This window comes from Aotus nancymaae, unplaced genomic scaffold (assembly GCF_030222135.1).
Source record: "Aotus nancymaae isolate 86718 unplaced genomic scaffold, 86718_ANA_hifiasm-v0.15.2.pri h1tg000014l, whole genome shotgun sequence".
NCBI lineage: Eukaryota > Metazoa > Chordata > Mammalia > Primates > Aotidae > Aotus > Aotus nancymaae.
Window position 1 is genome coordinate 42,154,610 of NW_026988425.1, and position 24,581 is coordinate 42,179,190.

The 24,581-nt window shown below is 43.1% G+C and overlaps 1 protein-coding gene and 1 pseudogene across 3 annotated transcripts in view; one reads left to right on the plus strand and one right to left on the minus strand.

Moving 5' to 3' along the window:
* Nucleotides 1-24,581, plus strand: part of NIM1K (NIM1 serine/threonine protein kinase) — a 78,403-nt gene that overhangs the window by 2,915 nt on the left and 50,907 nt on the right. The window lies entirely within an intron of this gene.
* LOC105715250 (tubulin alpha-1A chain-like) lies at nucleotides 22,396-23,743 on the minus strand (annotated as a pseudogene).

Consider the following 24,581-nt stretch of genomic DNA (forward strand, 5'->3'; position numbering starts at 1 on the left):
TCTGTAGTTTGTCATTTCTTATTGTCATTCTAGAAAAAGGTCTCTAGAATTGAAGTTTTAATTTTCAGAAGAAGAAAATATTCAAATTGCTTATGAAGATAATAGTCTACAACTTGAATTAACCTCAACATGGTTCTTAAATTACTTTCTCTCAAGAACTTCAAGGTTAGCTTAGCCATTATTATACAGCATCCTGAGGAATAGTAGCCAGTTTTACAGATGGACAAGTTGTGTTCAAAAGCCAAGTGATGGCTTGGTGCCATGGCTCAGGCCTGTAATCCTAATATTTTGGGGGGCTGTGGCAGAAGGACTGCTTGAGCTCCGGAGTTTGAGACCAACCTGGGCAACATGGTGAGACTCTGTCTCTATGAAAAAAATTTTAAAATTAACTGAGTGTGGGGGTGCATGCCTATAGCTCCAGCTACTGGGTAGGCTGAGGTAGCAGGATTGTTTGAGCCTGGGAGGTTCAAGGCTGCAGTGAACTGTGATTATGCCATTATATTTCATCATGGGAGACAGAACAAGACTCTGACTCAAAAAAAAAAAAGTGATTTCAGCTAACCACTTGGAAAATCGAGACAAAAATATAAGTGCCTGACAAGTCTATGAATATGAGCATTAATTAGCCAAGACTTAGAGAAATTCAGAGTGTGGATAGTGGGAAGAATTTAAGATGAGAGAGGAAAATAAAACTGTTAAGGGGAAAAATTGTGAGGAGAAAGCAGATTAACAGAATGAAAGTAAAAAACATCAAGTGTAAAGAGGGTTGCACAGAAGAAGAACCAAGTTGCAGAATAGGAAACTAAAAAGAACTTCACTCTTCATCTTCCACAGAGAACATTGGTGCTTTTCCAGGAATCAATAAGTACCCTATTTAGCAAAATCCTGGACTTAGAGAATCCTTGGGAGGCCTGAGCAGCAGACCTTACTTAATTACGGCTCCCTGCCGCCCATCCCAGTGGTGTGGGCTGAGGTGAATTTCTTTTCGGGGCTGCTGAACTAGCTGCTCATTAGACCTTTTCTCCCTAATCCTTAGGCCACCACCAAGCTTTCTGCATCTCTATTTGTTGGAATCATTGAGTTGGGATAATATATGGATATACTTGATTACATAATTGCATCTGAAATTTTTCTTTTTGCTTTAAAAAATTGTTTAAATTGTTATCAACATAATGCATTCACCTAATTTTATGAGAACATATTAAAAGCTTATAACTAAAACAACAGTTCCACTCTCTGGATACAATCATTTTGAACTCTTGACTGTTTTTGTTGTTTGTTGTTGTTTTCTTTGAGACAGAGTCCCACTATGTTCCCCAGGCTGGAGTGCAGTGGCACAATCTCGGCTCACCACAAACTCCACCTCCTGGGTTCAATCTATTCTCCTTGCCTCAGCCTCCTGCGTAGCTGGGATTACAGGTGTGTGCCACCATGCCTGGCTAATTTTTGTATTTTTAGTAGAGATAGGGTTCCACTATGCTGGCCAGGCTGGAACTCTTGGCTGTTTGATCACTTACCTCCCTATGTCTGAATAATTAGCTTATGTTCCTTTTCTTTCTTTCTTTTTTTTTTTTTTTTCTCTCTTGAGGCAGGGTCTTCCTTTGTTGCACAGACTCTGAGGTCAGACAGGCCTGGGCTTGAAATTAAACTTAGATGTTAATTGCCTATATGGCTTTGGACAAGTTACCAAATCCTTCTGAAGTTTAATTTCTTCATCTGAAAAATAAGGATAATAGCAGGCGCCTTTTAGGGCTGTTATAAAGATTTTTTAAATATGTATAAAGTAGTTGAAATAAAATAATAATTATTCTTCTAAGTTAGGAATGTTTCGGGCTGCCATTAACTAAAGAATCTTCCCACTTAACTAGAAGTTTATTTTTCTTGCAGAAGAAGAGGTCTAGATGAGCAATTAATAGCTTTGCTTTAGCTGCCATCAGAGACCTATTTTATTCCTTTCTTTCTGTTCTGCTATCCTTCCTTTTGCCCTCATATTTATCACTTCGTAGTCTCTAGGTGGCTACTACTCCTCTGTAAGTTCCACACAGGAAGAAAAGGAAAGGAGCTGCTCTAGCTGCAACTATCCCCTTTCAACAGGAAAGCACCAATTATCAGAAACACCACACTAAGGTCTTACTGGACAAAACTGTGTCTCAGAGCTATCCCTATCTTTGAGGTTGAAGGGGAAACTGGGCTCGCCAGCTACTATAACAGAAGGCAAGGAAAATAGAAGAGAGTTAGTAGTGATGTTGAGTGAGCCAGCCTGCAGTGATGTCTGCCTCACTATCACTTATTGATAGGGTGGCCATATGTCCCAGTTTGTCAGTGCAACCCTGGTTTACACCTGTTGTCCTAGTGTGATTATTAATAGCACCCCATTCTCCTCTCAGAGGTGTCTTGGTCTGAATGACAGATTCTATGTTCACCCTACTTATTGAGCACTTGCTATTTATTGTAGGCGCTCATTAAGTAGTGGTTATTAATAAGAGAGCTAGAACACAACCATAAAATACACAACAAGCCAAGTTTACATGCAGTAAATGCCTGTGTGGTTCAGGCAGGAGGTACACTGAGCTTACAAGGGAAAGAAATGAGTGTGAATTGATAAACAGTTGAGGTCAGCTGGTCGGGATGGAGAGAAAATATATGGGGAAGGTGTAACACCAAGGTGAGGGAAGTAACTGGGTTGGACACAGTTTATAAAATGGAAAAGTGGCCAGGCATGGTGGCTCACATCTGCAATCCCAGCACTTTGGGAGGCCGAGGCAAGTGGATCATGAGGTCAGGAGTTCAAGACCAGCCTGGCCAAGATGGTGAAACCTTGTCTCTACTAAAAACTACAAAAATTAGCTGGGCACAGGGGCAGGCACCTGTAATCCCAGGTACTCGGGAGGCTGAGGCAGGAGAATTGCTTGAACCCGGGGGCACAGGTTGCAGGGAGCTGAGATCATGCCACTGCACTCCAGCTTGGGTGACAGAGCAAGTCTCCGTCTCAAAAAAAAGAAAAAAAGAAATTTGGTTCTAGTCTATTCCTGCCAGTAACTAGTAAGTGTCTTTACCCCTCTGGGTCTGTTTATTCCAATACAAAATGTGAGATTAAATAATCCTACAGGCCCCTCCCAGTGGCCCAGTGGTCCCCTACAAGTCCCCTAGTGTGCGTGGGTAATCTAGGGAAACTGAATCAGCCAGTCTGCCTGGAGCCTCGGGTTAATTTGGTTTAGCGAAATGGTAAGAAGTAAGATTGCAGAGGAAAACTGAGATAAGGCTGTGCAGTGCCTCATATCCAGCTAAATAAATTACCATTTGTTTTTGCCATTTTCTAAGCAACGTGGAAGGAAGGTAAGTGTGAAAACAGGTGTGCTGGATGGGCCAGAAGGAGGAAAGACTGACAAGGGATAAAAAGATTTGTTTCATTCTGAATTTTGGGCTATTTTACAATGTTCAATGAACTCACAACATACCTGGTTGAAATTGCAGAGCAGTAGTCCCTAGAAAGCCTCACTCCCATGCTTAGCTTACCTGCTGCTGGCTCCATGTCCTGAGATTTTCAATGACACCTCACAGGTCTCATCATCTGGATACACTATATTGCTGGTTGCTCTTCAACTCCAGCCTTTCCATGCCTGTTTTGCTTCTGCTGGAATGTTTGTTGGCAGCCTTTAGTTTTGCTCCTAACCACCTTCCACCATCCCCCCAACCCCACCGCCTCACCATAGCTCCTCTAGGCTCCACTCAGCACCCAAGGAGAGCAATTCTTACTGCTCTAGGATTAAATTTATGCTATTGTTATTAACATTTTAGGATATCTACAGTGTTAAATCAAGTTCGGCCTAAAGCCGCCTCTGTACGTATTTTAAGTTTGGCTTAAAAGTTTCTCTGTACATTGTGAACTATAACCTAAATGCAGTTGCTAACGGAGTGTAGCCTACTCTTGTGCCAATCACCGAGTTTTGGCCAATGAAAAGTGGCCAACTGTTCAAAACATGTTCAAATAAGGCAAACGCTGAGCTGTGACAAATCTGGCTGTTTCTGTACCTCACTTTCATTTTCTGTGCGTCGCTTTTCTTTTTCTGTCCATAAATCTTCTTCCACCATGTGTCTGTACTAGAGTCTCTGAGCCTACTCTGGCTTAGGAGGCTGCCCAATTCGAGAATTGCTCAGTTAAACTCAGATAAACTTAATTTGGCCAAGGTTTTTCTTTTAACAATAGTCATAGAGTATATTAATCTATGGTGTTTCTTTATTGAACTATGGTGACATTACCAGAGCTAGTCTCAACTTTCCATAAAAAATCCCTCCTTTGGCCGGTCACAGTGGCTCACACCTGTAATCTCAGCTCTTTGGGAGGCCAAGGCGGCCAGATCACCTGAGGTCAGGAGTTTGAGACCAACCTGACCAACATGGAGAAACCCCATCTCTACTAAAAATACAAAATTAGCCAGGCGCGGTGATGCATGCCTGTAATCCCAGCTACTTGGGAGGCTAAGGCAGGAGAATCCCTTGAACCCGGGAGGCAGAGGTTGCAGTGAGCCAAGATTGCATCATTGCACTCTAGCCTGGGCAACAAGAGTGAAACTCCGTCTCAAAAAAGAAAAATTAGCCTTCTGTGGCTGTTCTGAATGACTCATGTGTGACAGTTTTGCTCATACTTCTTGTAGAAGGTGTGAAAATATTTGCAGTCCCAAGGTTTAGAGATGAGAGCAGGTGTACCAATCTACAGCTTGAAATTGAAGCAGATCTGTCTATATGTATGTGTTATAGAACACAAGACTAAATATACCATCTTAAGCATATCCACACATGGCCGGGTGCGGTGGCTCACAGCTGTAATCCCAGCACTTTGGGAGGCCGAGGCAGGTGGATCGCCTGAGGTCAAGAGTTTGAGACCAGCCTGGACAACATGGTGAAACCCCATCTCTACTAAAAATACAAAAAGTTAGCCGGGCATGGTGGCAGATGTCTGTAATCCCAGCTACTTGGGAAGCTGAGGCAGGAGAATCGCTTGAACTCCGGAGGCGGAGGTTGCAGTGAGCCAAGATCGCTCCACTGCACTCCAGCCTGGGTAACAGAGCAAGACTGTCTCAAAAAAAAAAAAAAAGCATATCTATATACCAGAAAAAAGTAGTTGAGATTTTATTTATTTATTTATTTAGTTAGTTAGTTTTTGAGACAGGGCCATACTCTATTGCCCAGGCTGCAGAGCAGTGGCACATTCATGGCTCACTGCAGCTTCTACTTCCCAGGCTCAGGTGATCCTACCATCTCAGCCTCCCGAGTACCTGGGACAATAAGCACATGCCACCATGCCTGGCTAATTTTACATATTGTTTGTAGGAATGGAGTTGCTCTATGTTGCCCAGGCTGGTCTCTAACTCTTGAGCCAAGCAGTCCTCCTGCCTCGGCTTCCCAGAGTGTTGGGATTACAGGCAGGAGCCTCTGTGCCCAGCCTCGCAGTTGAGATTTTAATTGATATTAATTACATTTATTTCGGGGAGAGTTTATATCTTTATGATTATTAAACATGCTGTGTTTTTCCATTCATCAGATTCTCATTGATGTTCTTTAGTAAGCTTTCATAATTGTCTCTATTTATGTCTTAGCTCCTTTTTAAAAATTTTCTTTGATAACTTTTTTTTATAATAGAGATGGGGTTTCGCTATCTTGCACAGGCTAGTCTCAAACTCTTGGGCTCAAGTGATCTGTTCACCTGGTCTCCAAAACTGCTGGGACTATAGGCATGAGCCATTGTTCCCAGCCTTATTTATTCTTAGATACTTTATGAATATTATTGCTACTTGTGTAAATGGGGCATGTTTTGGTACTACATTTTCTTATTACCAGATTTTTATTGGTGAAGAAAAGCGTTATGGAATTTGCACATTAATCTGGTCTCTAGCAGTAGTTGTTGAACTCACTGATTAGTTGTAGTAGTTTATGAGCAGTCTACGAATCTCCGGTGTTTCCTATGTTCAAAATCTTAGTCTGAAAATAAGAACAATATTATTTATTTATTTTCAATATTTAGTTCTTGTCTTCTTTGATTGGCTAGAGGCTCCAATAAATATTGAATAGAAGCAGTGTTAGCAGGCATTCTAGATTTCTTCCTGACTCTATAAAGAAGGTATTTAATTTTGCACAATTTATTTTTGGGGATTTTTGTTTTGTTTAAGATGGAGTCTCGCTCTGTTATCCAAGCTAGAGTTCAGTGCCATGATCATAGCTCACTGCAGCCTCAAACTCCTGGCTTCAAGCCATCTTCCTGCCTTGGCCTCCCAAAGTGCTGGGCTTACAGGTGTGAGTCACTGTGCCTAGCCAATATTTCACTGTTTTAAAAGGTGTTTGCAGCCAGGCATGGTAGCTTCCACCTATAATCTCAGCACTTTGAGAGACTGAGATGGGAGGACTGGTTGAACTCAGGAGTTCAAAACCAGCCTGGGCAATACAGCAAGACCCCATCTCTAAAAAATAAAAAAAAATTAGTAAGGCGAGGTGATGCATGCCTGGAGTTCTAGCTACTTGGCTGAGGCAGGAGGATTGCTTGAGCCCAGGAGTTTGAAGTTACAATGAGCTATGATTGTGCTACCACACTCCAACTTGGGGGACAGAGTGAGACCTTGTCTCTATTTTTTTTAATTAAATGAATCAATTAATTAATAAATAAAAAGGCATTTGCTATAGGTTTTGACAGACAGCCTTAACTGGGTTGAACAAGTTCCCTTCTATACCTAGTTTGCTAATATTTTTATTAATAAGAAGTATACCATTTTATTGAATTGTTTTGCATCTACTCAGATGACCTTTTGTTTTTATCCTTTAAACAATTCATATATTGAATTAAATTAACACACTTTCCTTCTATTCTTTTTTTTTTTTTTTTTTGAGACGGAGTCTTGCTCTGTCATCCAGGCTGGAGTGCAGTGGCACGAACTTGACTCACTGCAACATCCACCTCCTGGGTTTAAGCAATTCCCTGCCTCAGCCTCCTGAGTAACTGGGATTACAGGCACCTGCCACCACACCCAGCTAATTGTATTTTTGGTAGAGATGGGGTTTCATGATCATGGCCAGGCTGGTCTTGAACCCCTGACCTTGTGATCCACCCACCTTGGTCTCCCAAAGTGCTGGGATTACAGCTGTGAGCCACCACACCTGGCCACCTGTCTTCTATTATTAAGCCACATTCTTGGAAGAAATTCTACTTGGTCATACTTTTTCCTGAGATGGAGTCTCGTTCTGTTGACCAGGCTGGAGTACAGTGGCACTATCTCCGCTCACTGCAATGTCCGCCTTCCGGATTCAAGTGATTCTCCTGCCTCAGCCTCCTGAGTAGCTGGGACTATAGGCGCGCACCACCACACCCGGCTAATGTGCTAATGTTTGTATTTTTAGTAAAGATGGGGTTTCACCATGTTGGCCAGGATGGTCTCCATCCCTTGAGCTTAACTTTCCACAGGTGTTCTCTTCCAAGATGACCAGAGTTGTGGTTCTAACTTAAGATTTGGCTTGTTTCTTCTATGGTGTATACACACACACACAAACACACACACATATATAAAATACACACAAAGTATTGTTATGTGTTTTTATGTATTTGTAACTTATTGAAATATATGGACTCATTTAACAATAATGATACTAATCATGAACCATTTTGGACTTTAGCTGTATAGGTTGCAATCCAGTCACATAGGATTATATAGAGTTCCATCAAGTCAGTTTGGGTACTTACAATGGGGATAACAAGTCAATTACAAAGTTGGGAATAAAAAGTGATGTAGGCCAGGTGTGGTGGCTCACACCTGTAATCTCAGCACTTTAAGAGGCTGAGGTGGGCAGATCACCTGAGGTCAGGAGTTTGAGACCAATATGGTGAGACCCCATCTCTACAAAAAAACATATAAATTAGCTGGGCATAGTGGCAGGCGCCTGTAATCCCAGCTACTCGGTAGACTGAAGCAGGAGAATCTCTTGAACCTGGGAGGCAGAGGTTGCAATGAGCTGAGATGCTGCCACTGCACTCCAGCCTGGGTGACAAGAACAACATCCCGTCTCAAAAAATATATATATGTCATTTATGTATTTACTATCATTGATAGTTCCAATGGCTTTTGTTTTTTGAGACGGAGCCTCACTCTGTGGCCCAGGCTGGAGTGCAACGGTCCATCTCGGTTCACTGCAACCTCTGCCTCCCAAGGGGTTCAAGTGATTCTCTTGCCTCAGCCTCCCAAGTAGGATTACAGGTGTGCACCACCATGCTGGGCCAATTTTTGTATTTTTAGTAGAGACAGTGTTTCACCATGTTGGCCAGGTTGGTCTTGAACTCCTGATCTCAAGGGATATGCCCACCTCGGCTTCCCTAAATTCTGGGATTACAGGCATGAGCCACCATGCCCGGTTCAATAGTTCCAATGGTTAATTCAAAAAACAAGGCACAGGCTGGGCACCGTGGCTCAAGCCTGGAATCCCAGCACTTTGGGAGGCTGAGGTGGGTTGATCACCTGAGGTCAGGAATTCAAGACCAGCCTGGCCAACTTGGTAAAACCCCATTTCTACTAAAAACTTCAAAAAAATTAGTTGGGCATGGTGGTGGGCATCTGTAATCCCAGCAATTTAGGAGGCTGAGGAACGAGAACCGCTCGAATCCAGGATAAGCCAAGATGGTGCCACTGGACTCCAGCCTGGGCAACAGAGAGAGACTCCACCTCAGAAAAAAAAAAAAAAAAAAAAAAAAAAAAATGTAAGGTGCAGCTGAGTGTGGTGGCTCACGCCTATAATCCCAGCACTTCGGGAGGTTGAGGCGGGTGGATCACTTGAGCCCAAGAGTTTAAGACCAACCTGGGCAACACGGCAAAACCAAATATACAAAAATTAGCAGGATGAGGTGGTACTCACCTGTAGTCCCAGCTACTTGGGAGACTGAGGTGGGAGGCTCTCTGGAGCCTGGGAGGTCGAGGCTGCAGTGAGCTGTGATTGTACCACTGCACTCCAGCCTGGGTGACAGAGGGAGACTCTGCCTCAAAAAAACACAAAAAACAAAACAAAACAAAAAACAAAAAACAAGGCATGTCAAAGAATCTTCCTTTCTAATTCTGTTGCCTGCTCTTGCTACTACCACTGACTCATGCCATCTTGGGCTGAGGCTGGACTTCATGGCAGTGCCCTGTTTCATGGTGTTATTTATGTTCCGCTGCACATCAGAGGGAGGCAGCAAGTGGAATGGGGTGAACCTGGACCCCAGATCGGTCTTGTCACTCACTAGCTCTCTGAGTTTGGACAAATACCTTATCCTCTTTAGTAATCTCATCAAGGCAGTGAGAATTTTTATATCTATCTTACAGAGTTTGTTGTGGTGGTTAAATTAGTCACATATGTGGATGCAGCACAATGTTACATAGTAAGTGCTTAAAAAAGGAGCTTTCAGTATACTTTTCCTGTTATATTGAATAAAATGCTAGCAACACTACTCTAACACCAACTAAAAGAATGGCTGCTTCCAGCTGGGTGTGGTGGCTCATGCTTGTTTGTGAGGCCGAGGTGGGGGGATCACTTGAGCCCAGGAGTTAAGACCAGCCTGGGTAATATAGCAAGACTCTATTTCCACAAAAAATAAACATTTAAAAAATGGCTACTTTCTTTTTTTTTTTTAAAAAAAAAAAACGGGGTTTCACCATGTTGGTCAGGCTGGTCTTGAACTCCTGACCTCAGGTGATCCGCCGGCCTTGGCCTCCAAAGTGCTTGGATTACAGGCGTGAGCCACCACGCCCAGCCTAAAAATGGCTACTTTCAAATGTCCTTCAAAAGGTGCTATTACTTTGTGGTTTACATTATATCACCATTCGTAAATTATGTTTTACTTGTTGTTTGCTTGTTTTTGCTACTAATATTTATGTGGTGCCTACCATATCCTAGGTTGCATTACATGCTAGGGAATATTGAACATATGAAGACAAGTAAGCAGCAGAAGGTCAGTCTTAGAGAGGCTAAACGTAACGAGAATACAAACTTATATTTTGTCAGTTCAAAGGGTGAGCAGAGTACAGTGGAAATACTGAGATGGCGCAATTAACTCTAGGTAAGTAGAGAAAAGAAAATACCACCTGGCCGGATGGCTTAATGTCTGTAGTCCCAGTACTTGGGAGGCCCAGGAGTTCAAGACCAGCCTGTGCAACATGTTGAAACATTGTCTCTACTAAGATTAAAAAAACATTAGCCGGGATGGGTGGTGCATTCCTGTAGTCCCAGCTACTTGGAAGGCTAAGGGAGGATTGCTTGAGCCCAGGGATTGAGGCTGTAGTGAGCCATGATTGTGCCACTGTACTCCAGCATGTGTGACAAAGTGAGACCCTGTCTCAAAAAAAAAAAGATTGGAGGAGAAAAAAAGAAAATCCAAGAAAGTAGAATAGGAGGGTCTTGAAGGCTGAATAAGATAAGAGCAACTGTGTTCCAGTTAGGGAAAAGTGGGTATAGAAAGCCACATGGCATGAAAGGACATTTTATGATAGGTGTTAAAAAAACGTGTGCTTTGAATGAAGAGACCTTCCAAACAGACTTCGTGTGAGCAACTTGGCTATTTATTCACCTGGGTGCAGGTGGGCTACGGCTGATAAGGGCATTAGCAAAGGGCAGTGGGATAGGAGTTGGTTTTATAAGTTTGGGTAGTTTTTTGGGGGGAGGGGGTGTTGCAAAGTAAGTTCAGTTACAGTGGTGGGGTTGGGTGAGAGGTATTTACATTATCCTAGGAACAGTTAAGGTGGCAGGGTTGGGTGAGGGGCTTGTCCGGGGAAGCTCCCCTGGGCGATTAGGGACAATGGCAAACGCAGGCAAAGGGTGGGAGACTTCAGCCGAGGCAATCAGAACTTCGGACTTTCAGGCTCCAGGCTTGCATATGGAGACCTGACAATAGGGGATATAAAACTGAGGAATAAATTGTATAATTGAAGCAGATCTCAGAACTTTCCTTCGAGGCTGGATATTTAACTGCAAGTCTTTGATCTTTTGGGGGAAGGGACTAGAGATGGTTGGAATCCTGGGTAAGCACTGACCCTTTAGTGTCCTAGAGGTGAGATTTAATTCACTGGTAGTTAGTGTTGGTTTTGGCTCCCCTGGGGAAGTGTAAACATGAAGAAGGCAAGGAGCAGGAACTCAGGCAAAGGCAAGCGCATGAGTGTGCACGTTTCCAGAACTATTTGGAGAAATTCAGAAGTGCAAAGAAGGTCTTGAAAATAGAACAGGAATTATGTCTCATGCTTTAAAATAAATCAAATTCTGCTGGAGGCTACTAACACATCACACCCTAAAAATAAAAACAGAGGGAAAATGGAGCCTCTCACTGTTGGTGTGATCATTTTAACCTCGGCAGCCTTCCAAGGGAAAACCATAATCAGGGTGTTTTTATTGTATTCGGGCTGGAGCAAATGCTGGTTTGTAAACATTGTGTTGCCTCCAACTCAATAGCCTTAGGAATGTCTACCTGCATTTGAGGCATGCGTCACTAGGAGCTTAAGAGTGTTGTACAAACGCAATGGGGCATCTCATCAAACCCACAAGGTTTCAGAAATGTTCCAGCTAGAGAGGTGCTCTGGTTTACAGGCACACTGAACAAACCTGCCTTTGTTTCAGGAGAAAACACTGGAAAAGGTTTTGCCTTTTTCGTTTGGTTGCTTTTACATTTTTGTCTTTTCTTTTTCTTCACAGGACAGTTGTTTGTGGTTATTTTTTTTTTCAGTCAAAAAAAGGATGTTTATGAGAGAAGCATCTATTTCTGTATCTTCTGGTTATCCATGCTGACTTTATTTATTATTATTTTATTTTATTTCTTTTGTTTTTTGAGACAGAGTCTCGCTCTGTCACCCAGGCTAGAGTGCAGTGGCATGATGTCAGCTCACTGCAACCTTCACCTCCCGGATTCAAGTGATCCTCCCACCACAGCCTCTGGAGTAGCTAGGATTATCGGTGCCACCACGCCCAGCTAATTTTTGTATTTTTAGTAGAGATCGGGTTTTACTATGTTAGGCAGGCTGGTCTCGAACTCTTGACATCAAGTGATCCATCCACCTCGGCCTCCCAAAGTGCTAGGATTACAGGAATAAGTCACCGCACCCGGCCTCATGCTACCTTCAAAAACATCTGAACAATTCAAGTCAATTCAGCCAGTGGTTACACACTCTTCCTGGGTGCCCAGAATCTAAAATGAATAAGATCGAGGACCTGCCCCACAGAAATGCACATTATGGTGGGAAGGACAAGTATATACACGGTAACTGAATCACCAGACAGGATTTGAAGGTGTTGTAAATACCAGAGGAAGAGCCGAATTCTGCTTAGGGTATCAGAAAGAGAAGAGGCCAGGAGAGGAGGGGAGGCGAAGGGAGGAGAGCGGAGGGGAGGGGAGGGGAGGGGAGGGGAATGGAAAATTTAAGTTGAATTTGAATAATAGGTAGAATTTCAACCATTAGATGGTTGCGATAAGAAAAGGAATGAAAAAATTAATCTCTTGTAAAACAAGAATTTAAAATAAATTTTCTGATCAGCAACTAAGTAAAACCAGTTATTATTTATTTATTTATTGATTCCATAAACATGTATTGAGTATCTATGAGGTGCCAGGCACTGTTTAGAGGTAGAGATGCAGAAAACATCATCCCTGCCCTCAGTGAAGAGAGATGTGCACATAAAAACTTATGCCACAGAGAGTCAATTATCAGCACGAAATACTCTGGGAGCACCAGCACCATGGAGTGGAGGGAGTCAGAGACTTCACAGAGGGACAGAGATTTGGAGGTTCAGTGGTGAATGAGTTGAGGAAAGCATTGTGTGCAGGGGGAACGTCAAGTACAAAGACATGGAAGCATGAAACTGCATGGGATTGTGGCAGAGTCAAGGGGAAAGTTCCCTTCACCCTCTGCAGGTTCACTGAAAAGTCACTGACATGAAGGAGATTATAGGAGAAAAGGCATGCAAATTTGTTTAATGTATATAGAAGGAGGCTTCAGAATGAAGACCCAAATCCCCAGTGAGTTACAGAAGCTTATCTACCATCACACCTTCATGTTACAGAAAGAATGGGAGCTTGGAGCTGGGTGTGGTGGCTCGCCCCTGTAATCCCAGCACTTTGGGAGGCCAAGTCAGGTAGATTGCTTGAGGTTGGGAGTTCGAGGCCAGCCTGACTAACATGGTGAAACCCTGTCTCTACAAAAATTACAAAAATTAGCTGGGCATGATGTTGGGCACCTGTAATCCCAGGTACTCAGGAGACTGAGGCAGGAGAATTGCTTGAACCCAGGAGGCAAATGTTGCAGTGAGCCAGTTGTGCCACTGTACTCTGGACTGATAGAGCGAGAACCTTTCTCAAAAAAAAAAAAAAAAAAAAAAACAGAAAGAAAAGAAAAGAAAGAATGAATGAATGAATGAATGGGGACTTTGATCCTGGCAAAGAGATTATGGGAGGGGAACAAAGGAATTCTGCTGAGGGGCAATGAACCAATAGGGAATAGAGATTAACTTGTAAATAGGTCTCTTTGACAGTGAAAGGGTCTGGTCTGTTCAGGTGTGGTTATATTCTTAGTCTTGCAGTGGGGGAAGAAAAAACAATTGTTCTCCTTGGTGGGTCTGGATCTTAGGCAGATAGGAACTTCAGCTTTCCCAAAGAAGTTGTCTGTCTAAGATCCACATCCACCAAGGTCTTTGGGAATGACCTTGGGGACTAGGGGCAGTGTCAGTGAGAGCTTGCAGTTTCTTCAGTTCAGCATGTCAGTGTACCGTATTTTGGAATATTGGCTGCTAAGCCCCAACAGGATGTTTGTAAGATCTCAAGTATTTGGAAATATCTCAAATATAGGGTATATGGAGGGGAGTAGGTGGGAACAGGGGAGATGAGAAATGAGGCTAGAAATAAAGCCAAGAACTAGATCTTGAATGCTTTCTAGACCATGCAGTGGAACTCTAATTCTATCCTATAAGCAGGGCAGTAGTATGGTAAAATCTGCCTTTTGGAATAATCACACAAAGTGGTTTCCTGGAGAATAAAATTGAGCTGGACTAGATGGAAAGTTGGGAAGCCTGCTAGAAGGTTCTTTCAGCCACTTAGGCACAGGATGGGATTAAGACCCTTAGAGGCCGTCACCCTTCATCAAGCCATACATGCAACTCAAAATTCAAGCAAAACCAATCATATAAGACTAACAAAACCAAAATTTGTATTTTTCTTAGAATGATTACCTAGATGCATTGAGAAATACATATATTGAATATAAAAGTATTTTAAGACTTCTTTTCCCCGCCTCTTGGATGCCGCTGGTCTGCTGGTGCCTTAAAGCCTGTGCATCTCTACCTACTGTGGAATCCCAGGATGGAAATGTAAAAAGATTGGGTGGTGTGGAAGTGGGAGGATCAACAGTATTGGGTGAGGGGACGGTAGAGGCCAGGGATGGCACTTAGATTTCCTGCTCGGCCAACAGATCACATATCATTTCTGGGTTTCTGTTCCTTATCCTTCCCAACACATGGCAGAGGCCTCCTTTCAGACAGGAACGGTCCCAACCTGTTCCTGTTGCAGAGGACTGGCTCTATCCTTTGAGCTTAGTCCAGCCTCCAATAGGGATTTTTAAATACCCTCATGTGAGGACCAAAAATAAATCCCTCCACAGTCTTTAAAATGCTCAGGATCAGAGTCAGCCTGTAACACACCATGGTTTCAGCACCCTTGTCGTAAGGCTCCGAGAAGCAACTCTGGGTCAGGATAGGAGGGCGCAGCAGGGCTCCCTCATTCCTTTCTCCCATCCGTAGTCCTCCTCCTTTTAGTGGCTCCTGTGTACAAAGATAACCCAGTCCCCTCAGTCACTCTGGGACTGTGGCTCAGTGACAAAAGGAGAGGATGCCTGATAGAGACACCAGCTCTACCTGTCTGGAAACAAGGCCCTAGGCAGCAACTAAACATGTCACTGGAATTGCTCCTGTGTTCTAGAGCACCAAGGACTCTCTGGGAAACACATTCTTATCTTCAAAACTTTGAAAAAAACTCCATTTTTTTCTTTTTTCTTTTTTTTTTTTTGAGATGGAGTCTCATTCATTGTCGCCTAAGCTAGAGCACAGTGACGCGATCTTGACTCACTGCAACCTCTGCTTCCTGGGTTCAAGTGATTCTTGCACCTCAGTCTCCCAAGTAGTTGGGATTATAGGCGTACACCAGCACGTCCAGCTAATTATTATTATTATTATTTTTGAGATGGAGTCTCACTCTGTCGCCCAGGCTGGAGTACAGTGGCATGATCTCGGCTCACTCTAACCTCCACCTCCCAGGTTCAAGTGATTCTCCTGCCTCAGCCTCCTGAGTAGCTGGGATTACAGGCACCTGCCACCATGCCAGGATTATTTTTGTAAATATATACATATATTTGAGATGGAGTCTCTCCCTGTCACCCAGGCTGGAGTGCAATGGCGCGATCTCGGCTCACTGCAACCTCTGCCTCCAGGGTTCAAATTATTCTCCTGCCTCAGCCTCCTGAGTAGCTGAGATTACAGGTGCCGCCACCATGCCCAGCTAATTTTTGTATTTTCAATAGAGATGGGGTTTTGCCATTTGGCGAGGCTTGTCTCAAACTCCTGACCGCAAGTGATCTGCCTGCCTCAGCCTCCTACAGTGCTGGGATTATGGGCAGGAGCCATCATGCCCGGCCCTTTCTTTTTTCCTTCCTTCCTTCCTTCTTTCCTACTTTCCTTCCCTCCCTCCCTCCCTCCCTCCTTCCTTCCTTCCTTCTTTCCTTCCTCTCTTTCTTTCTTCTGTCTTCTCTGTCTCGCTTTCTCCCTCCCTTCCTCCCTCCCTCCCTCCCTTCCTTCCTTCTTTTCTTTTCTTTTTTTTTTAACCTTGTTACCCAGGCTGGTCTTGAACACCTGGCCTTAGGCCATCCTCCCACCTCAGCCTCCCAAAGTGCTCGCATTACAGGTATGAGCCAACACACCCAGCCAAAAATATCTCAGTTTTGGAATGCTGGACTCGACCATCCCAGGCAGCTGAGCCAGTTAACTGTATCAGGGAGGACTAACTGACTTTACATACATGGTTATCAGAGACGGGCCATATTCCCAGATCACAGTGGAGATAGACACGTATTTTTAGCCCTTAAACCAAGAAAATCTGTTGTAATTATAAGTAGGCAAAACAATGTCATCATCAACAATCGAAACACACCCAGAAGTATACATAGTAAACTTTGAGAGAACTTGAATTCTCTACTGGCACTCCAATTTCATTTCCCTCCTTCCTGGCAACGATTGGGCTTTCATGTGTGCAGAACTTTTCTTGAACTTTGCAAATATCTTTCTTTTCCTATGAAGAGATGTCCAATTACATGAATAGTGACTATCATGAAGCTCTCAGAAATGTGCCCATTCTGAGGACCTCATGGTTATTTAACTTACACCCTCCTTATCTTGACAGTTACAAATAATTCTTAAATTTCAGGCTAAAGTCGTACAGAGGTGGGGGTAGGTATGAACTGAGAATCAGAAACCTTCATGCGTACTTCTGAATCTTTTTATGTTCAGGCTGTGGTCTTTTTTGTAGTTTTCTGCATTTAAATAATGTCTAGTCTCTAGAGCTCAAGCTTTGTTCATGAGATGCCCTGTGAGATGTCAGGTCCTCATTATCTGCTTTCACTTACCTCCTTGGGGAAATGTTTTCAGTCAGAAATACCGGGTCAATTAGCAAGCACTATGGAACAGTGTGTAATTCTCAGAACTGGCTCGGAAAGCCCTCTGGGTCCCTGGTGAGCAACATTTAAATGCCTCTCCAATATTGTGTAATCACTTCTTCAATCAGCTGCACATCAGTTCCCCGCTCTGGGGAGGGAAGCATGACTAATTACATTTGCCTTTCTCTTCATCACTCATGAAGGATGAAGGTCTTCTGTGCAGATGCCTCCTGGGCCCAGCAGTTGTTGGAATACAGCAAAAGGCCCATCCTTTTTTCTTTTTTTGAGATGGAGTCTAGCTCTGTCGCCCAGGCTGGAGTGTAGTGGCGCAGTCTTGGCTCACTGCAACCCCCGCCTCCTGGGCTCAGGTGCTTCTCTTACCTCATCCTCCTGCGTAGCTGGGATTACAGGCATGCGCCACCATGCCCAGCTAATTTTTGTATTTTTAATAGAGTTGGTGTATCACCATGTTGGCAAGGCTGGTCTCAAATCCCTGACTTTAAGTGATCTGCCCTCCTGGACCTCCCAAAGTGCTGGGATTACAGGCATGAGCCACCATGCCTGGCCTCATCTTTTCCTTTTAACAAGCAGTTTATTTTGCTTTCCCAAGCCAAGTAGACCTGCATGATCTTTGACTTGATGATTCTTGTTCTTTAATGGATTTACATTATTACTTACTAGGCTCCCTTTAGATGTAGGGCCAGTTTGGATTTGACAAATTTTCTCTTCATATAAAGTTCATAATGACTGCTGATACCTACTTGATTTATGATTTTCCTGGCTCTCCAGGAAATATATTACTAGGGAGGCAGGCACTCCTCAGAAGCTTTTCTGTTTCCCATCATGATGAATATTCATTTGATTTAAAAAAAGCAACTCATTCTTTTGGTCTTGGCATACATATAGGTATATACCTATAAAGAAATGTAAATGCCCTTTATTGGCATTTTCTTTCCTCAGTAGCATTTAAAAATGTAGAGATGCTATTGTTTTGTAGGACTAAAGAGCCTTTTCCTGAAGCCCCCAGGCATGGTTTTCTGTGAGGTGAGTTGAGGAAATGGAAACTGGTGAGTCTGACTCTGTTTGCTCAGAGATGGTAATAAGTGAGCCCTCTATGAATTTTGAACTGTCATTCATGACAATTGAGGAAAGAAAAGCTGTATCAGGAGAGAAATCAGATGCAATGATCATGAACACAAAAGGGCTGCCTTTTTTCTCTGAGATGCAGGATGTGGGTTTAAATGTAACCCTTGAGATGAGTGTATTTCATTCCTTTGGTAGTGCAATAAAGAAAGGTATCAGAGATTGGGTAAAAAGATAATGAAACACTGGCACTTAGTGTATGAAGGCTTTTTGGAAGAGGTGAGCAAGAAGTATTTTGGTAACTGCGGACAAGTCGTGTAACTTTCTTTCCCTTTGTCTCCTAAAGCGAGGAAGTAGGAGGAGAGAAGCACTGAGGTATCTTCGATTTCTTACCTTCCACGATTGTATAAGTCTTTGTATTTTGGACAGTTTGAGTAAGGACAAATAGGCAGGATCTAAATAAAAGTGTGGAAATGGAGATAGCTGTTGAGAACGTAAGCTGGCTGGAAAATGTGGGCAGAGATGGGAATGACAGAAAGAGAACATAAATGTTCTGGAATCAGAAAGTTATATTTAATCCAAAAATGTGGTCAAGGTAGGAAAAGGATTTTAGGGGCAGCTGACTGGATGGTTTGCAGGAAGTGAATATTTTCTAATGTGACATTTTAATTCCTTTAGTTATTTTAACAGCTTTATTGAGATATAATTCAAATACCATACAATTCACTCATTTAACGTATACAACTCAATGGTTTTACATATTCAGAGAGTCATGCATACATCACCATGATCAATTTTAGAACATTTTCATTACCCTAAAAAGAAACCCTGCTTTGCTTAGCCAGCTTTGCCAGTCTCTCCCCTCATACTCCAGTCAACCAGGAATCTACTTTCTGTGTGTATAGATTAGCCTCTTCGGAACATTTCATGCAATGGAATCATACAATGTGGTTCTTTGTGACTGGTTTATTTCACTTAATGTAATGTTTCAAGGGTCATCCATGTTGTAGCATGTATCGGTACTTCAATTCTGTTTATTGCTGAGTAATATTCTGTTGTATGGATATAGTGCAGTTATTTATCCATTCATCAGTTGAGGAACATTGGATTGTTTCCACTTTTTGGCTATTACAAATAAAGCTGCAATGAGCTCTCATGTACAAGTTTTTTTGTGGACATGCAAAAAAAAAAAAAAAAGTCCTGCACCGTATTACATTCTGACCAGCAGCATATTAGGGTTCCAGTTTCTCCACATCCTTGCCAACACTTGTTATTAATCCATCTTTTTTATTCTAGCTATTCTAGCAGGTGTGAAGTGGTGTCTCATTGGGATTTTGCATTCCCTGATGGGTAATGATGTTGACCATCCTTTAATGTGCTTATTGGCCACTTCTATGTCTCCTTTGGAGAAATGTCTCTTCAGATCTTCTATTTTTTTGAGATGGGGTTTCACTCTTGTTGCCCAGGCTGGAGTGCAATGGTGCGATCTCGGGTCACTGCAAGCTCCGCCTCCTGGGTTCAAGTGATTCTCCTGCCTCAGTCTCCTGACCCCGAGTAGCTGGGATTACAGGCATGTGCCACCATGCCCAGCTAATTTTTTTTTTTATTGCATTTTAGGTTTTGGGGTACATGTGAAAAACATGCAAGATTGTTGCATAGGTGCATACGTGGCAGTGTGATTTGCTGCCTTCCTCCCCTTCACCTATATGTGGCATTTCTTCCCATGCTATCTCTCCCCAACTCCCCACCCCCCACTGTCCCCCCAACTCCCCCTCAACAGACCCCAGTGTATAGTGCTCCCCTCCCTGTGTCTGTGTGTTCCCATTGTTCAACACCCGTCTATGAGTGAGAACATGCGGCATTTGATTTTGTGTTCTTGTGTCAGTTTGCTGAGAATGATGGTTTCCACGTTCATCCATGTCCCTACAAAGGACACGAACTCATCGTTTTTGATGGCTGCATAATATTCCATGGTGTATATGTGCCACATTTTCCCTGTCCAGTCTATCATCAATGGGCATTTGGGTTGGTTCCAGGTCTTTGCTATTGTAAACTGTGCTGCAATGAACATTTGTGTGCATGTGTCCTTATAATAAAACAATTATTGAGTTGTATTAATTATAGACTCCATATATAAATACAAGTCACTTATTAGAAACACAATTTATAAAAACGTTTCTTGTTCTGTAAATTATCTTTACACTTTCTTGATTATGTCTTTTTTTTTTTGAGACGGAGTCTCACTTTGTTGCCCAGGCTAGAGTGCAATGGTGCGGTCTCAGCTTACTGCAACCTCTGCCTCCCAGGTTCAAGCGATGCTCCTGCCTCAGCCTCCTGAGTAGCTGGGACTACAGGCACACACCACCATGCCTGGCTAATTTTTGCATTTTTAATAGGGATAGGATTTCACTATGTTGCCCAGGCTGCTCTTGACCTCCTGACCTCATGTTACATCCACTTCGTCCTCCCAAAGTGCTGGGATTATAGGCGTTAGCCACCCTGCCTGACCTAATTTCAGACTTTTTTTTTTTTGAGATGGAGTCTTGCTATGTTGCCCAGGCTGGAATGCAGTGGCAAGATCTCAGCTCACCACAACCTCTGCTTCCCGGGTTCAAGTGATTGTCCTGCCTCAGCCTCCCAAGTAACTGGAATTACAGGCACCCACCACCATGCCTGGCTAATTTTTTGTATTTTTAGTAGAGACAGGGTTTCACTATGTTGGCAAGGCTAGTCTTGAACTCCTGATCTTGTGATCCACCTGCCTCAGCCTCCCAAAGTGCTGGGATTACAGGCATGAGCCACCGTGCCTGGCCGTCTTTTTTTTTTTTTTTTTTTTTTTTAAAGAATGAGGACCTCCTTTGAAATATCTCTATCTTTGCCTATAGATAGACAAATATTGATTATATATAAACTTCAAGTTATAAAACTAATTATACATGTTATAAAACATTCAAACCCAGAAACTAATGGAGTAAGAAATGAAAACCCTCTTGTACAAACATTAGGTTGCCATAACAAAGCTCAAAACTATAAAGAAGATGGAATCTTATTTCTCTCACATCGTAATATACAAGGTAGCAACCCTGGATTGATCTGGTGACTGTGCAGTGACAGGTGTAGGCTCCTTCTCTGTGGCTCTGCAATCCTCAGCACATGGCTTCCATCTTGATTGAAGGTGACTACTTCCATATTTACCCCACTGTGTCCACATTCTAGCCAGCAAGAAGATGGGAAGAAGGAAGGGGAGGGAGGTCATGCTTCTTTTTTTTAAGGTCACAATATGGAAGTCACAGTTATCACTTCTTTTTTATTTATTTATTTATTTTTAAAGACAGGGTTTCACCGTGTTGGTCAGGCTGGTCTTGAACTCCCAACCTCAGGTGATCTGCCCGCCTTGTTCTCCAAAGTGCTTGGATTACAGGCGTGAGCCACCATGCCCGGCCACATTTATCACTTCTGCTCACAGCCCATGACCAGAACTCAGATACATGGCCAAACTAAACTAAAGCAAAAACTGGGAAATACAGTCCTCAGCTGAATAGCAATGTGCCCAGTTAAAACTTCTGTTATAGAACAGTGGTTTTCAAAATTGGCTGCACAACAGAATCACCTGGAAAACTTAAAAACAAACAAATAGGCACCTCCCACCCCACAGGCTAATTAAATCACATTATTTGTAGGGAGGGGCAAGGCCTAGACTTCTGCATTTTTCGAATGCTCCCTGGTGATTTTCATGCAGATCAAGGCTGAGAACCACTGCTATAGAAGAAAGAACAGATGAAGGAGGGATAACTAACAACCCCTACCACACTCATTTTCACTGCTCCCTAATTCTGTACCACACACTTCCTCCCCAACTGTTACCCACTATTTCAATCTGCATTTTACCAGAGCTTTTTTTGTGCATGTACAAATGCACACTACATACATATGCACATGGCCTGTCCTGACACCCAGTAGTGACTCCAGCACTTCTATATGGGTGTGTCTTGGAATGGTAATATTACTAGAAGAGGCATAAGCCTCTGTATTTGTATGACACTTTGCACTAATCAAAAAATATATTATTTTCTTGGCTGGGTACTGTGGACCTATAATCCCAGGACTTTGAGAGACTGAGGCAGGGGGATCACTTGAGGTCAGGAGTTCAACACCAGCCTGGGAGACATAGTGACACCCCATCTCTACAAAAAATAAAAAATTAGCTGGGCATGTTGGTGCAAGCTTGTTGTCTTAGCTACTCAGGAGGCTGAGTTGGGAGGATTGCTTGAGTCCAGGAGTTCAAAGCCGCAGTGAACCATGCTCTTATTACTGCAGTCCAACCTGAGTGACAGAGTGAAACTCTATTTCTCTCTTTATCTATCTATCTGTATTTATAGATATATAATTTTCTTATCTATGTCAAAGAATGAGGGCTAATGAAGAATTTGTGGTGGTGTGAGAGCTAAAGCCATCTCTTGGTTCAGCCCCTGGGTCTGTAAAAGCATTCATGTTTTAAAGCATAGATCAGTTTGTATATGAGAGCATACATTGCTACATACAAATTAACTGATCAGACCACAACTTTTCAATGTTTAAAACAGGATAAGCTTCCCTGTAAAAGCAGCACCTGTGTGACATTTTCACTTTAGTATTTCTCTCCTTCTTCTTCGCCCTCTCCTTTAACAGAATCCACACCAACCTCCTCGTAATCTTTCTCAAGGGCAGTCATGTCCTCACAGGCTTAGAAAACTCTCCATCCTCCCTTCCCTCACTTACGTGCCAGTGAACACCTATGCACGCTTGGCATACATCAAGTCAAACATATGGTCCAGGCGAGCCCAGGCCTAAGCAATGGCTGTGGTATTGGTCAGCACAGAGCTCTCTGTATCTTGGTCAGGTCTCCACCAGTCACCACAGTGGGAGGGGTAGTAGTTAATGCCAACCTTGAAGGCAGGGGGGCACCAAAGCACAAACTGGGTGGTACACTTGCTCTTGATGGTGGCAATGGCAGCATTGACATCTTTGGGAACCACGTCACCATGATACAAAAGGCAGCGAGCCATGTCTTTACCATGGCAAGGCTCACCTTTCATCATCTCCTTGGCAGGCTCAAAGCAAGCATTGGCAGTCTCTGCTACAGAAAGCTGTTTCATGGTAGGCTTTCTCAGCAGAGATGATGGGGCATATGTGTCCAGAGGGAAATGGATGCAGGGATAGGGCACCAGGTTGGTCTGGAATTCTGTCAGATCAACATTCAGGGCTCCATCAAATCTCAGGGAAGCAGTAGTGGAGGACACAATTTGACCTATCAACCGATTCAGGTTAGTATAGGTTGGGTGTTCGATATCAAGGTTCTATGACAGATGTCACAGATGGCCTCATTGTCTACCATGAAGACACAATCAGAGTGCTCCAGGGTGTGGGTGGTGAGGATGGAGTTGTAGGGCTCAGCTACAGCTGTGGAAACCTGGGGCTCTGAGTAAATTTAGAACTCCAGCTTGGACTTCTTGCCATCATCAACCGAAAGTTGTTTCATGAGCAGGGAGGTGAACCCAGAACCAGTTCCTGCACCAAAGCTGCAGAAAACCAAGAAGCCCGAGAGAACCGTGCACTGGTCAGCCAGTTTACAAATTTGGTCCAACACAAGGTCAGTGATCTCCTGGCCAGTGGTGTAGTGCCTTCAGGCATAGTTATTGGCAGCATCTTCTTTGTCTGTGATGAGATGCTCAGGGTGGAAGAGCTGGTGGTAGGTGCCAGTGCAAACTTCATCAATTACGGTGGGTTCCAGGTCTACAAACACTGCCCTGGGCACAAGCTTGCCAGAGCCAGTCTTACTGAAGAAGGTGTTGAAAGAATCATCTCCTCCCGAGTAGTCTTGTCACTTGGCATCTAGCCGTTAGGCCGTATGCCATGTTCCAGGCAGTAGGGCTCCCAGCAGGCATTGCCAACCTGAACACCAGCCTGACCAATGTGATGGAGATGCACTCACACATGGTTGCTGCTTTGCGGCTGCCCAGCAGATGGTGGGGAATGAGGAGGAGAGGTTGTTGCTTCTCATAGTGTGACTCTTAGGTGGTCGATGTAAGAGAATCTGCCTATTATTTTCTTTCCTTCTTCTAAGGCAAGAGTGACACTTAAAAAAAAAAAAACTTAATAATTTCCCTCTTGTTCTTGACAGCTGCCACCTCTCACTTGCCTCCAGTGCTGGGTAAATATTTAAAAATTATCAGATGGGTTGCTTATTCTGTGTGACGGGATCACTTACCAAGTATGAGAGGCTCTTAATAAAGTTTCAAATCCACTTAAAGATTTTATGATGATAAAACTAAGAGCTTTTGTTTCACAACACTCTTTTCCTTACCTATGACCATAGCCTTGTTGCCTGTTACCATGATAGATTTTCTTCAGTTTTCCTCAAATATAAAAGGTTTTTCTAACATCCCTTAAGGGCGTCACTCAACTGTTCTCTGCTTCTTAGCACACTACATTAGAGCTGAAGGAAGTTATAAGGCAGCAAAAGAGCAGTTTCTGCTTCGACTTACAAATATTTTTAATTCCCTAAAAATAAACCATAAGCTGCAAATGGGCATGAGTGTTCCCGCACAGTTTCCTAAATTAGTTATTTCTGAGCAGATGAAGAATACATTTTGTTTTCCTGCTCAGGGCCACCTTCTTGTAATTCAATGCATGATTTCATTCAGTATCTTAATGCTGTTCCTTTTGTTTGGAGGCAGGCATAGGTCCTCAGAGAAGATGGGAATATTTATGTTTTGGAAATGAATTATAAATGAGATTAAATTTTTACAGGGAAGGACCTGAGTTTCTGCAGTG